This window comes from Pinus tabuliformis, chromosome Q (genome assembly GCF_031772625.1).
Source record: "Pinus tabuliformis cultivar Carrire ecotype Pingquan chromosome Q, CPIR1, whole genome shotgun sequence".
NCBI lineage: Eukaryota > Viridiplantae > Streptophyta > Pinopsida > Pinales > Pinaceae > Pinus > Pinus tabuliformis.
Window position 1 is genome coordinate 927916841 of NC_142296.1, and position 15294 is coordinate 927932134.

The following is a 15294-nucleotide window of genomic DNA, read 5'->3' on the forward strand; positions in this document are numbered from 1 at the left end:
AGGGGAGTCAGTCCCGGGGTGACTGTCAAGTTAAACTCTCTGGTTGACCAGTAGGAGGGTTGATTGATCAGCTTGCAGGTAGTGCAACATGAAATGGCTTGCTGGTGCTTCTATGATGTTCTAGGTGACAGTCGATCAAGTTGATGGTGGCATGAATTTCTAGCTATCAGAGGGTGATTTGGTCGTCAGAACTTCAACAAAATGATTAAGTGTGTGAGTGAGTGAAAAGGTGCATACATGATCTTGCAAACACACACTTACATGACTTAACAATGAGATGATGCAAACCATCTAGACACACATGTTCAACATGACCAACTAACATTGCAAGTAGACAAGCATGATGCCTGTGATTGATCATTGGATGACTGCGACGATGCTTGCGTGACAATGCATGCAACTCCATGTGTGAGTGTGGCAGATGTTTACATAGCGAATCATAGCATGTACACACGAAGCAGAGACCTTGTGTATGACCAAAACATGGTCACAAGCATGGCATTGTTACCAACATGCAAAAGTTGTCTGTTGAACGATCAAGCAAGGTGGGTGCAAAGACTCATAGAAGCTCATAGGGTGAACCCAAGTGCATGCAAACATCAACTAAAACTCTCAAAGGAGGCTCTGAAATTGGATGCGGGCCAAAATTTTGGAGGGTGTTGCAGCCGCTACAACAAGATGCTATTGAAAATAATGCTTAAGATCTTGGCCATTAACAGGAACCAAATGAAAAAATAAATAAATATGTATATAGGTAGAAACACAATGCTGGGATGCTATTGAAAATAACGCTTAAGATCTTGGCCATTAATAGGAAGATAGTCCATATTCCCATCTCAATGTTAACGACAATATATATGATGGCCAAGCTTATCATGAACAACAAAAGGTCCAATCTGTCGAGATTGAAATTTGATGTGTTTACCTTTCTGTTCATGGGATTTATCCTATTTCAATACTAGGTCCCCAACATGGAACTCTTTATTCCCCGTAGATTTCTTGTCAAACGAACATTTGATACGATTCTAATGCATAACAAACTTTTATTTTGGTTTTCGCCTTTCTTCCTCTAACTTAAGAAGGGTGTTTATCCTTCTCTGAAGAACAAGACATAGTTTACCTTAGGATTCTTGAGAAAGTTGAAGGTTCGGGAGGTATATATTCATAGGAAGGATAACTTCTTTTCCATACAGGAGGAAGTAAGGAGAGGTCTTCATAGAGGGTTTTGGTGTGACACGATTGGCCCACAAATCATTCACCAATTTATTATGATAGTTCCCTTTCTTAGAGTAAATGGTTTTCTTGATGATGCAAATTAAATTCTTATTAGTGGACTCAGCTAGACTATTTCCCTAAGGGTATTAATTAGATGAGTGCCTTAAAGCAATACCATTTTATAATGCAAATTCATAAAGTTTTAGCAATAAAAAGTAAGTTCCATTATCAAAAAAGCATGACGTGGGAATGTCAATCTTCATAACAATATGTTGCTTAAGGAATTGGATGGATTCCTACTCATTCACTTGTTTCAATGAAATTTATTAAACCCACTCAGTGAAATAATCTGTGACAGTTAAGATATATCAGTGTTTCTTTGAAGAATGTGGAAAATTTTCGCCAATAACATTTAATCCCCATTGTTGAAAAGGATCTTCAACAGTGATGGGTTGTAATGGGGTAGGTGACTTCTTATCTTGACTAGCACATATTTGACATACATGACATTTATGGGCATAGGCATGTGCATCCTTGATGTAATACCCTCCTCCCTCACTTACCCAGGATAGTCACTCCGCTAGGGTAAATATGTGACGAAGAGTTACTATGATGTGAAACAAATCCTCGAGTACAATTAAGGAAGTGGAATAAAAAAACCAAAACCATACTAACCTTCCTTAGGAGCTATAGGACCCCCAGAGGCTAACCAACCACTCCAAGTGCCCAACCCTTGAGTTAACTTGGTTTTTAACTAAACAAAAGCCCCAATCTCTCCCATGACAAGCCCTCCATGTGACTGAAACCGTCCAGTCACTACTACAATAAGGACTCCACGTGACTGCAATTCTTTTTAGCCAATTCTGTGCCAGTGACTGTGGGTTTTAAGCCACTTTTTAGGGCTAGGACCCAAGACTCTACCCAAAACTTAATGAAAATCTAATAAATGATATATTAACAAGAAGACAAGGCTTATAATGCAAAACTTGAACAAGGACCTGACCTAACTCATCCTAACCATGACAGGCATTTCGTCAAACACATCATGAACATGTAATGTATAGGTCATAAATACACATCAGAACATAGGGTCCTCATACTTATCTGAGATTCATCTATTAGGTCATACATTCATTAACCATTCATTTACTAAATAAAGCATGATGAGAACCATAACTGAAGTTTGTCATAAACCCATTATTATAAACCAACATATAACCAATAGATTAGCAATGATAGAATAGCCATCAAAGCCACATAACAGAAAGTACACTTACTGATGAAATATAAGGGAAAAGAGCTCTTATTAACATATGCAAAATCCAACTAAGTTAGGGACTTCCGCATACCACCCGACCATAGATTAGGTTGAATCACAATCAATCACTCTCGTGCCATATTCCAAGCATGAATGTGGGATTCACAACAAAACCAACCAAGGCTTCTCATGCTTTGTCATCTATCTTGCCATTACTGGTCAAGGGATTCCTAGGCCTGAAACCATCATCTATACAACCAAGCTTTACTGTGTATCCTGCCACTACCAGTCAAGCGATTCCTAGGAACAAACAAAGAAACATACATTACATGGTTTACTTCAATGTCGCCATACACCAGTCAAGGGATCATTATGACCTAAAAAAGCATGGATGTCTCTGAATCTCTCCACCTAAACTTTGAGGAATTTACCCTTCTCCACCCTCAATCTTTACCATGTATCCTGCCATTTATCGGTTAAGTGATTCCTAGGCCTTTGAGAATTTTTTCCTGAGACCACCTCACTCAGTTTTGAAACCATCCATTAATCCATCTCAAACAAGTAAAAGAACACCATCACACCATGTGTTGGCTTGAGGGGGCCTGACCCAGGTTCAACATTAGTTAGCCAAACAAATCCCTACACTACTGGCCCTTTCGGCATCAGCCCGTGGAGCACGGATTGAAGTCTCACCTGAAGCAATATGGGGGGATGATGGAACCAAGTTTCCGTACCCAAAGATGGTTGTAATGTCAGTTTATTCCGCTTATACCTTCCTTCATGTAGGTTTCTTAGCCCTCTGTTCCACCCTTTAGTACCTTCATGAAAGGGTACAATTGGCTTTCGTGCAGCCCTAACCTGCGGTTCAGGGGTTTCACGTTTCTAGGGCAATGAACTGCGATATCTCCCAAACTAGGCTATGTGTCTTATGTCTTATCTTATTAACCGATCTTAGTTAGCTTCACGTAAGCAAATGTTCTTACTTGCATTCACTTAACCAACACATTTACATACATTCGTGCATCATATAAGCATTATAAGTGAAATTCATACCCAACATAACAAGATTCATAAACAAGAAATAAAGACGCAGAAATTGTAGAATACTTCTCTTTATTGATAATTTCGGACGAGTACAGACTCAACCCGCCTTGCGCACTCAGCTGCAGGGGTCCGCGCACTCAACTGCGGACTTCTACCCTAGGCCTTTGTGCACTCAGCTGCATAGCCTCAACCTATGCTATGACCCAAAATTAGAATTATACCTCAGAGATATCTCTCATACATAATATCTTCATGTGTCTATCTTCTATTCTTGCTCCTAAACTACTTAGAGCTTAGATCTAATTATACAATCCCATGGTCTGCGGACCATGGGTAGATCTTTTACAGCTGACATTACATTTCCAAAATAAGGGCAGACAACCCTATGACTCTTTAACACCTACGCACTCTGCGACCACAAAATGCGGAGTCTTTACACTTGGATTACAAAATTTGACCAAAATATTGGCTTTTAGCCCCAAAACTGCCCCTGGGGGATCCCACGCCCAATAGGCCCCCAACACAAACATCTTGACTCACCCTCGAGTCACTCTACAGGCGCGAAGATCTTAGCGCAAAGACCTCCCATCTCTGTTTGGATGACTGCAACCTTGGCAGTGCACTGAGCGACTGCCTGCTGGACTTCTTCCACTCTCTGCGTAGTGACTTCCACTGAACTGCCACCCTGAATCTTCTACTAAGTTGTCTACAGTGTCACGAGATTTCTTTCAATGGAAGTTGTGATCGTATATGTCTCATATATCCATGGCTGTAGGCACACTTCTAGGACTTCTTCTTTGTGCTGAGCAGAATCCACCTGTTTCTTTAGCACCTTTGCCTCCTGCATCCGTGGGAGCCTCTGCCTAAGGGCGACTGTCTGCATGGTCATTCTAACCTCTTCATATCTTTGTTGTAGCTCATGCACCTCAATCTCTAGGCACTCTCCATTCGAGTCCTCCTGCAGGGTGGTCAGGGCCTCGAATGACTGTCCAAAAAGTCACGTGTAGTCTACTACTACACTATCAATCGCCACTATTTTTGTTGTAATAGAGGTGGCACGTTGTTCCCTTACTCCCAATGGATTTGAAGGCTAAGCCCTTGTTGGGCGTGGGCTAATAGCCCTCAACTACAATTCTGTGATCTCTAGGTTCAGCTCCAGCTAAATCCTGGCCATCTCTGTTTGAGCGTCGCACACCCCTGTGGCCAACTTACTGACGTGCGCCTCAACCGGTTCTTCTACCAGAATGTCCAACTCTGGGACCATTTGGCAGGCTTCCTCCACTACCTCCATGATTTTCTTATTCCGTTCCACTGCCTCATCGCGTTGTAGGCCCAACTGCTCGATATTGATGCGCTGCTCGCTCATCACCTGCAGAGAGCGACTCTCCCAGGCCCTATGTTCCACAGTGACTCCATCCTACAAGAGGTGGAGTGTATCTCAAAGGAGCGCGGACATATTCAATCCCACCCCTTTTAGGCTACTGACAATGGGCCTATCAACCTCATTTTCTATAGTAAGTGCCCCATCTGGTAATAGTATCACATTGGTCACCCTTGTGCGCAACATCTCCGCGGCAGCTGAAGTGTCGATCATGAGGCTGGTGGAAAATGTGCTAGCCTATGGAGTGCGATCTTGCAACTCCTACAGCTCTGTCCGAAGAGCTGCTAATACTAATTGTTGCTACTCTTCAAACTATTGGAGGACCTCCGCAGTGACATCCTTTACCGTTTCTCCAATATCATGAAAATACCCCTTAGTGAGGGTGATTGGGACTAAAGATTTCTTTAAAGCCATGGTTTTCTTCCATGACAATGCCTTCTCTTGCGGCCGCTAACGCTTGAGTTGGGAAGACGTCATTTGCAGGTTCGTACCACCTTGTTCTATTGGCTCCTCTGTTTCTGCCTCAGCCCCAGGCAAAGGTGACTTCTGTCCTTCACACTCTTCTGCCAATTTCGCGGCGTCGTGCATTGCTTGGGTCTTATCCTTTGATTCCTCTTGTCTATGCTTCTTAGCCAACTGCGCCATTTTGAGCTTTGTTTCTTCCTTCTTACGTTGTGCGGCGGACTTGTTCGTTTCGATTGTGGAGCCTGTTGCAGCACGGAACTCCGATGGCCAAGACTCAAGGAATGCAAAGATAACATCATCTGTTGCTAGATAAGGTAAGCTGTGTCATGTCTTCGTGGGGTCTTTCCATGCCTTGATAAAGACATGGTGTAAATCCACTTTGAACTCTGCAAAGCTCTACAAACTATTGTATATTTTGGGCAACAATCGTGGCTTGCGATTGATCCCCATCCAGATACTCATCTCCATCAAGATCAAAAGATCTTGCTTTCTCTTACGCACTGTGCATCCTTGGTCGCCCACAGTGAAGCATACTTTGCTGCCTCTAGAAGGTCTGGCTCGACTGAAGGGAATTGGCTATCTTATGGCATCTCCCATGCCATCAGTACAATTGACAGCAAGAGCCACGCATAGTGGAACTTCTTGCCCTGGTCCTGTGCCTCGCGACAGTTCGCAAGGAACTCGCTGCATAGATAATTCACCTAGTTGAACTAGAATCCTTCATCGCATTGGGCTGCTAGTGCAATCATAGGCATGGGAACCTAATTCGCACGACACTTCCGCATTGCTTCCCCTGCTAATATTTGCATTGCTACCTTGACTGAATCCTTCTGATATATTGGCTGGATCCTCCCCTGAGTACGGAAACCATGTGATATGATGGATCAAGTGGTTTGTGATGGGAATGGGCTCCTCTAGCCACAAACACCCATCATGCACCAAGTAGAGCAACTGCCTGATGATGAATATGGTCACTGGGGCACAGTGGTAATGCGGTACGGAGAGCAGGTTGAAAAACTTGGCTTTCTCTATACCCTTGAGCCATGTCTGCGACTCTAATTCGATCGTTCCAACAGTCATGTCAATCAATCGGCGCATTAGCTACTCAGTTGCTAAATGCGAGAATTTCTCATGATCTGCGATGTCCCAATCTTCGAACTTTAGTACAGGAACTCGCCCTAAGCGCGGCCCCTCAAAAACAATGTCATTTGGGAGCAACAGAGTTTGTAGGGAGCTCTTGATCTCGTCTATGTCCTTTGGAACCTTGGCTTTGCACTTGCGCAGAGGAACATATTCTAGTAACCTGGTAATAGGGTCCGCACCCTGGGTTTCAACTTCCATTTCCAAATCCTCATCATCCGCCAGGATTTCTTCAGATTCTTCCTCATCTACTTGCAGATTAATGGCCTTCCCCTTTTCCTACAAAGTGAACTTGGTTCTCTATGGTTTTCTTGGTGAGATGCGCTTCGATAGCATAGTCTGCTTATCCTTCTTTGGTCTTGGTGTCCTGGGTGATTTAGGGACTTCAACTACCACTTTGGCACTCTCTGGGGCAGCTTCTACTACCTCAATTTCCTACATGGCTTCCTCAGCTGTCACCACTTCTATGTCCATGGCTTCCGTGGGTGTCAACATCATTCTATTCAAGAGGTCTTGCGTCTCCTTCAGCAATCTCTCAAACGCTGAACTTGCTCTCAAAGCCTCAAAATTCGCACAGTCCATACACACCTGATAGCGTGACAACTAAATTTTCAAAATGCCAAGTGTTTTTTGCTGGACAACCACTTGTAATTTATAGGGCCTTTTGAATTCAAATCCGACCGTTCCCCCCACATTCGGCCCATTAATGATAGATTGGCAACATATTTTCAAGAATCTAATCCATAAATTTCACCTTAAGTGTCTGCCGCCCGCTCCATTTAGCCATAATCTGACCATCAAATCATGAACAATGAATTTAACGGTCACTTTCCAGCAGACCTGAGCGCTATTTCCATGAGTAGCGCAGCTGCCTTCGCGCTATTGCGGGCCCTGTGACACTTCCCTGCTTCACACGGTCCTAAAATCACGCAGCTCCCCAACCCAAGTAGTGTAGTTTATAATTTTGCGCTTTCTTTCAGCTACCTGGAGCTCTAACACTATGCTACTTTCATTTAGTCACATTGCTGGACCGCCGGTGTAAGGCTTTAAGCGACTATTATTCACCTTTCCTGGGAAGGGTTCTCCATTTAACTTGACCAGCTGTACCGCTCCTCCGTCGGTAATCTTCTTAATAACATAAGGCCCTGACCAGTGCATCTTGAATTTTTTGGGGAATTTATCAAACTTACTATCATACAACAAAACCAGATCTTTTACCGTAAATGTGCGTAGCTTGATGTGTCGATCATGCCATGCCTTTTCATGCTACTTTTGGACTTGTTGGTGAAACTTAGCCAAAAATATTTTTTCTTTGAGCTCATCCAGATGCGCGAGCTTCTCTTTCAGGGCTTTGTGATGCATCATACCTATGAGTGTTGTTATGCACAGATTAGGAATGATTTATTCCATAGGAAATACGGCTTCCACACCATAGACAAGCCTAAAAGGGGTTTGTACCATCAGCATTTTGCATGTTGTTCGATAAGCCCACAATACTGCAGGTATGTGTAGGTCCCAATCACTTCCCTGAGCATTGCAAACCTTGGTCAGTGAGTTTTCAAGCACTTTGTTGAATGTCTCCACTATCCCATTAGCCCGTGGGTGATATGGTGTGCTCTTCTGGTGATATACCTGAAATTCCTCCGTTAGTGCGCTAATCGTCTCATTCAGGAAGTGTGTACCACAATCACTCATCAAGATCCTTGGACATCCAAATTGTGTCAGTACATGCTCAAATAGGAACTTCGTGGCCATTGTGCCCGTGCAATCCTTCACCAGATACACTTCTGCCCAATGAGTCAAATACTCCATTGCAATGATAATGTACCTCGCCCCTGTCTTCCCTTGTGGCTGAATGGGTCCTACAAAATCTATTGCCCACTTCTCCAAAGGTTTCAACGTCGTTTGTGGATTTAAAGGAATTTCATCCCTCCATGATGGCCTATCTATTCTTTGACATACATCACACACCTTGCAATATGCTTTTGAATCTTGATGAAGGGTTGGCCACCACAACCCTGCGCGTAGAATATTTTGTGTGGTTGCTCTCCCTACATAATGTCCTCCTACGGCGCCTCCATGAGCATCCATGAGGATTCTGCTTCGTTCAAACTCAAGTACATACTATCGAAATATCTCATCAGTCCCCATATTGTATAGATTCCCAGCAATGACAGAGAAATCTATTGCACACACCACTAATTCCTTCTTTTTCTAGACAAAGTATCCTTTCAGTGTAGTTCTTGTTGTTAGGAAGTGTATTATATCCTCGAAATGACCACTCGTGACATGTAATACAAATAGTTGTGCATCAAACAATCCTTCTTCCAAGTTAGTAGGTTCCTCCCCTGTTTCGATGTGTGACATATGATCTAGTCCCGTGTTCAATCGTCTAAGCTTCACAACAACTTGAAAATCGTACTCTTGGAACAATAAGAGCCATCTGCAGATTCGCCCCCCCCAACACAGGCTTATTGACCAGGTACTTTAGCATGGAGCAATCTGTATACATTTTAAAATGGCCTCCTAGAAAGTAGTGCCAGTACTTCTGGAGCACATACACCATAGCTAACCCCTCGCGTTAAGTGGTAGAATATTTCTTCTCTGCTTTAGATAATCTGTGGCTTGCGAACAAGATAGGATGGTCCAAGCCTTCACTTCTATCCTGTGTTAGTACTACCCTAGCGCTATACATGACGCGTCAACATGTACATGAAACTCTTTCTTCCAATCTAGGAAGATTAGAATCGGCGTGGTAACCATCTTTTCTTTCAATATATCCAAGATTTTCTTACAGTCATCATTCCAGTAGAACGTGACATCCTCCTTCAACAATTTTTCCATCGGCATGGAGATCTAGGCATAGCCTTTGATAAAATTTCTGTAATATCCCGTATGTCCCAAAGTAGCGTGCAACTGTTTCACACTCCTCAGCTCTTCCAAGTTTAGTATCAATATGATCTTCACGGGATCTACCATCCATCCTTGTCTGCAAACCACATACCCCACTAGGTTCCCAAAAGGAACACAAAATAGACACTTCTTGAGATTGAGCACGATCTGGTATCTTTGAAAGGTATCCAGCATAAGGCACAAGCTTTCTACGTGGTGCTTAACTAGCCCAAATACAGTCCAATCATAAAAATATACCTCCAGGAACTTATGAATAAATTCCTTAAATGCTGCAACAACCACGCACGAAAAGATTGCAAGCGCATTATTTAATCCAAACGGCATTACGATGTATTGAAAACAACCCCACTCAGTCACGAAGGTTGTCTTTCTCATATCCTCCAGCGCAATTTTGATTTGGTGGTACCCATAGAACCCATCAGTAAAGGAATATGCTTCTTGGCCACCTATATTGTCCAACACTTCATTCGTGAATGGAGTCGGGAAAGGATCATGCACACAAGTGTAATTCAGTTTTCTGAGATCCACGCATATCCTTATCTCATACTTCTTCTTTTTGTCTTACACCACCATAGGGCTTACCCAATCAGATTCTTCCATAGTCTCAATGATGCTTGCCGCTAGCATCTTGTCTAGCTCTGAGCATACCTTCTCCTTGTATTTCGAATTGAGGCAGTAAGGCCTCTGCTTAATTGGCTTCACGTCGAGTTTTAACGTGATCTTCATCACACCTAGGTCTCTTGGTAGGGAATAATTCCTGGTATTTGCAGAGCAATTCAGCGACCTTATCCACAGTCATATCATCCCAATAGTCTCCAATCTTCGTGAATTTGGGTTATGCCTCTGTACCAATGTTCACTTGTTTTGTTTTCACTGGCACAGTTATATCAGGCTTCTCAATCTGCGGTCCTTGAACCTTGTAGTGGTCTTCTGTTTCGGGAATGTTAATCTTCCGCGGATCCTCATCCTCATCTTCAACAGTTACATTATAACATTTGAGCATGTGACTCAACTGAGTAGCCCATTCAGGATGAATTAGGTCTAAATGATCCTGCGGTATCCTAAAGATGGCTGCTTTCACCTCTTGTAGTGCCTCATCAAAATTGTCTAACCCGTCCTCAAAACTGAATGTCATCATGAATCCTTCCCGTAGGATATCCCAGTCACGTGTCCCATGGCAGAGCTCTATTTCTATATACCAATTCATTGGGATAACATCCAGGGTATGACAGAGCAGGTGCACCCACTCAGGTTGGGGCTGTTCTCCATAAGCCTGCATCCATTTGGCAAGATGCGCACGTGGATCATTCTGCCCGTTGTACTTATATATCAGTCACATATGAGGCTTCCCGAACCATGTTCTCGTCATCCTTCTACATTCATGCCAATCATCAAAGCTTCCCTTGTGCATACCCCACCATCTAGCTTGCAGTGCCCAGTCCAAGGCCTGGAAGCACTACTTTTCTAGTACCTCCCTTTCAAATGCATCCAAAAATATATCTACCTCATTTAGACCATCATAAATAGGTAGATTTCTTGTCTCTGACGACACACAACATAGCGACAGGGTCATCATGTTTCAATTCAACGTACTTACTTCATGTAACCGATTCTGCCAGTGTTCTATTTCTTCATCGGAGTCTGAAGTGCAGGAAATCTCGTGATCCCATGTAATCCATCCATTTACAGTGGGATTCACCCAGTCTTGGTCTCACGTTGTTATCTTATAGATTCGTTCCAGATCATCATCACTCTCATAGTCGCGGACTAGTTCCGTATGGCATGATCCTTTAGCAAGATCTAGGGGTATTATTACGCGCAGTGATTTCTTCTCAAAGATCATCCTTCGCTTCTTCAGATTGATTACCCTATTCATATCAGTAGCCCAATCAATTCCCAGGAGCGTAGGGTAGAGATTGCTATCATCAACTATCTCTATTACTTCCAAATCCACCAACCTGCTCGCTCCCCCAATGTCCATGGTCACACACTGCAGCCACCCCATGGGGATGATTTTCTGTTGATTCGCCATCCTTAGCTGAATCAGAGACCATTGCAGCATAGGTCTCCCCATTCATTCCCGAGTCTTCTTTGGTAGGACATTCGCATCTGACCCCAGGTCCAAAATGACCTGATCCATTTCAAACTCTCCTATTTGTGCAGTCTGTCTCATCTCCCGTCTCATCCTCGTTTTATGCTTGAAAAATTTTCATACTATGCACGGCTCACATGGCACAGTCCCAGCACATATACTGATGAGTTATTGTAACCCTTTCATAACCTTACTGCCGCGCAGTAACTTCATACAAGTTTTTAGGAAATTTTTGAGCATAGAGGGGTCCATCTCCAGCTCAGGCTTATCCTTGCTTCCTCAGGTGGAGGCCTCAATATAGCTTTTCTTAGGTTCCATGAAGGTTTCACGAGCGTGCTCCAAATCAAACTCAGCCTCTTTCGTTGGGGCTTTGTGAACCCATGTACTATCTTATGGTTGTTTCCCCTTGTCAGCTCCTATCGCGATTCCACTTTTGAGTACTATATTTTCGTTTGGATCGTCCTCGCGTGGCTCAGATTTCATAATCAGCAGGTTCTGAGTCAATGGAGGTGGTAGCACCCATTTGTATCATATCCTAGCTATCAGCGTAGGTCAATCTTCAGTTTCATGATCAAACAGCATGCAATACTTACACGATGGATGCATTGGATTAGTGCAATCGCGAGAATAGTGTCCTAGTCCTTCGTAATTGTAGCAAATCAACTGTCCTTGACCTCTACCAGGTCCTCCTCCGCCTCAGCCTCATCCATGCCCTTGAAATCCCATCTATGTCATTCCTACATTCTTGTCGAGGGGCCACGTTTCGGCCTGAAACCTGTAGGTGGGAGTTCTATCCATCATCAATTCATAGCTCTTGCAAGTATGCTCATCATGTCCTACCAACCTACAAAACTTGAAGAACAACTGTTGTGGTGCTTGTACATACTTTTGTAGCAAGTGATAGTTATCTGTGGCATGTTTTCCAGCCACCTGACAGATAGCGCACCATAATGCAGGCCCCGCGCTAGGTCCTACTTGAGCTTCTGGCCTTAAAGGCATTGGTCCCCCCCCGACAAGGTAATTTTCAAATACCAGTAAATGGTCCTTGTCATGACCCTGACTCTTGCATTTCAAGCACCATACTTCCTCGCGTACCTCTGGTCGAATTGTCCTATCCTACTTCAGACCTTGTATCTCAAGGCACAGATTCTTCAGCTACACATGGATCTGCTAAACTCCTAGATTAGGATCTTGCATCAGAGTCTCATGTAGTCTCATGGAAATCTCCAAGGCCTCTACCTGAGTTGTTATCTTTTGCTATGACATCGCAATCCTTAAGTGTGGTAGTGGCGAAGCCACAAACCACTCGTGATGCTGTCCATCTGTCAAATTCATGTTGGCTTCGTGGATTGTACATTTTAACCTTTGATCTAGTTCCCAAGGTGTCTCACCTGGTTGCATCGTGATCTCTTTGAATCCCACAATTGACTGTGCCTCATATTAGGCCTGCTAAATTCCCTATTTAGTGTTGCCTAGATGTCTACTACTCCAGCATTTGGGTTATCGTTAGAGTACTTAATATACTAGGTTGGCGTGTGATCTTGCAGAGCACTAACGAGTATTGTCTTCTTTATGTGATCATCTGTAACACCTTGATCTTCCTATACAACCTTCACAACAAACCAGAATTGGTTCGGGTCCTCATTTCCCAAGGCTTTGAACAAAGGAAACTTCACTACATTTTCCATACTGAACCATGGTGGAGGTGGAGGTGGTACGGGTGAAGTTGGAGGCAATGGCAGTGAAGTCGAAGGTGGTGTGGGTGGAGGTGGTATTCATGAGGATCCTTGTCTTATTAACTGAATAGCGCCTCGTGGAGAAACCTTCACTATCGCTTCTTCATCCCTACGCAAAGGTGAAATCAAGGGGATATACTTTGGACCCTTATTTCCTTCGTTTCTATAAATTTTTCCACTTTGTGTAGTCCTAAACATCAAGGTAGCTAACCTGTTTTTCGCACAACAACATTTTAATCCAAGTACTAAAATATTTTACGTACTTACCTCGCAGTCCTTTGAAAAAACGTTGCTCTGCCTCATTATAACTAACTGAGGTGTCAACCGCGAATTCAATAACAAATCCTCCTATGACGCGATCGAGCCAATTATTGACAACGTGGACGATCTTATCCTCTGATGCTTCTAACCTTCACATTAGCTCTGGGGTCCACACAATAGGACCGTCAAGTTTCCACCTTCCTTGGCTATCTGCTAGCTTTGCGATACACTCGTATAGCTCAATAGGGAAAGAGCAGAAAAATATCTTGTGGATCTCTGTATATAGGTACCGGTCCAACCATTGTTCCTTTGTCAGTTGTGGGTTTCTATTCTCCTGTGCCATGAATTCGTGGATTTTTCTATCCAACCGGTCTCCAATATCCTTCTTAGTTGGATTCTAGTGATACAACATCACACATCTCTTATGCAGATTTTGGTCCCAGCAACGAACCATTTGTTGGCTTGAGGGTGCCTAACCCAGGTTCAATGTTAGTTAGGCAAACAAATCCCTACACTACTGGCCCTTTCAGCATTGGCCCATGGAGCGCGGACTAAAGTGTCACCTGAAGCAGTATGGGGGGGTGCTGGAACCAAGTTTCTGCACCCAGAGATGGTTGTGATGTTTGTTTATTCGAATATACCTGCCTTCGCATAGGTTGCTTAGTCGTCTACTCCACCCTTCAGTACCTTCGTGAAAGGGTACAATTGGCTTTCACGCAGTCCTAACTTGCAGCTCATGGACTTTCACGCTACTAGGGAAACAAACTACGATATCTCCCATACTAGGCTAATTGTGTTAGTTATCTTATTAATTGATCTTAGTTAGCTTCACGTAAACAAATGTTCTTACTTATGTTCACTTAACCAACACATTTACATACATTTGCTCATCATATAAGAATTATAATTGAAATTCATACCCAACATAACAAGATGCATAAACAGGAAATAAAGACGTAGAAATTGTAGAATACTTCTCTTTATTGATAATTCCGGACGACTACAGACTCGAACTGCCCTGCGCTCTCAGCTGCAGGGGTCCGTGCACGCAACTTTGGACTTCTACCCTAGGCCTCTACGCACGTAGCTGCAGAGCCTTTACCTATGCTACTTCTACCACAGAGCTATCTCTCATACATCATATCTTTGTGTGTCTATATTCTATTCTTTCTCCTAACTACTTAGAGCTAAGCTCTATTTATACAATCCCATGGTTCGCAGACCATGGGTAGATCTTTTACAGCCGACATTACATTTCCAAAATAAGGGTGGAAAAACCTCTGACTCTTTAACACCTACGCACTCTGCGACCACAAAATACTGAGTTTTTACACTTGTATTACAAAATTTGACCAAAATATGGGTTTTTAGCCCCAAAACTACCCTTGGGGGATCCCGTGCCCAACACCATGGCTATCTGAAAATGGCAAGGAAAGGCTAAAAACCATTGTCACTACTAGAAAACCCATGCCAATGATAGCAATATAACCAAACACACACATGCATATACCATGCATGCCAAAAATAGCAACAAAATCATACATGCAACTTGATACCTGTAAGTAATCATGATGTAACCGCTTGATCCAACTCTTCCTTTCTTGATCTTGGATCCCTTTTCTTTCTTGTCCTTCCTTTGCCTTCCTTTTTCCAATGCTAGAGTGTTTCAAGAATGCTCTGTGTGAAAGAGTATGAGAGAGAGAATAGAGAGAGAGCTCCAATATATCACTATCAAAAGGTGTGGACTGATCCTTAGAAGCCTTTTTATCAGTTAGGCCTCTATTTTCTT